The sequence below is a fragment of the Eimeria mitis genome, genomic scaffold (genome assembly GCF_000499745.2).
Source record: "Eimeria mitis Houghton genomic scaffold, Emh_scaff2780, whole genome shotgun sequence".
Lineage (NCBI taxonomy): Eukaryota > Apicomplexa > Conoidasida > Eucoccidiorida > Eimeriidae > Eimeria > Eimeria mitis.
This window is the reverse complement of record NW_013576954.1, coordinates 7,070-7,412: the sequence shown is the minus strand read 5'-3', so window position 1 is coordinate 7,412 and position 343 is coordinate 7,070. Positions and strand designations below refer to the sequence as shown.

Below are 343 nucleotides of genomic sequence, written 5' to 3'. Positions count from 1 at the left end.
TGCATGCGCTGCTGAACACTCGGGGGGTCTCAGCCACAAAGAATTGGTTTTCTTTCACTGTGCTGCTGCTGCAGCTGCTGCTGCTGCCGCTGCTGCTGCAGCGTCGCGTGCTACTGCTGCTGTATGAGGCCGCTGTTCTGCTGCTGCTGCTGCAGCCGGTGGTGCTCGTGCTGCTGTTGTTGCTGCTGTTGCTGCAGTTGCTGCTGCAGTTGCTGCTGGCAGTGGCCATCTGCTGTTTATGTTTTGTCTTTGTTGCTGCTGCGTTTGCTGCTGCCTCCCTCTTTGTGTGTCTCTGCGTCGGAATGAGCTGCTGCTGTTTCTTTTTTGCTGCTGACGTCTCCTG

At 56.9% G+C, this 343-nt stretch overlaps 1 protein-coding gene across 1 annotated transcript in view; it reads right to left on the bottom strand.

The window, feature by feature from the left end:
- Nucleotides 1-343, bottom strand: part of EMH_0058620 (uncharacterized protein) — a gene marked incomplete at both ends in the record, with an annotated part of 5,748 nt that overhangs the window by 357 nt on the left and 5,048 nt on the right. The window lies entirely within an intron of this gene.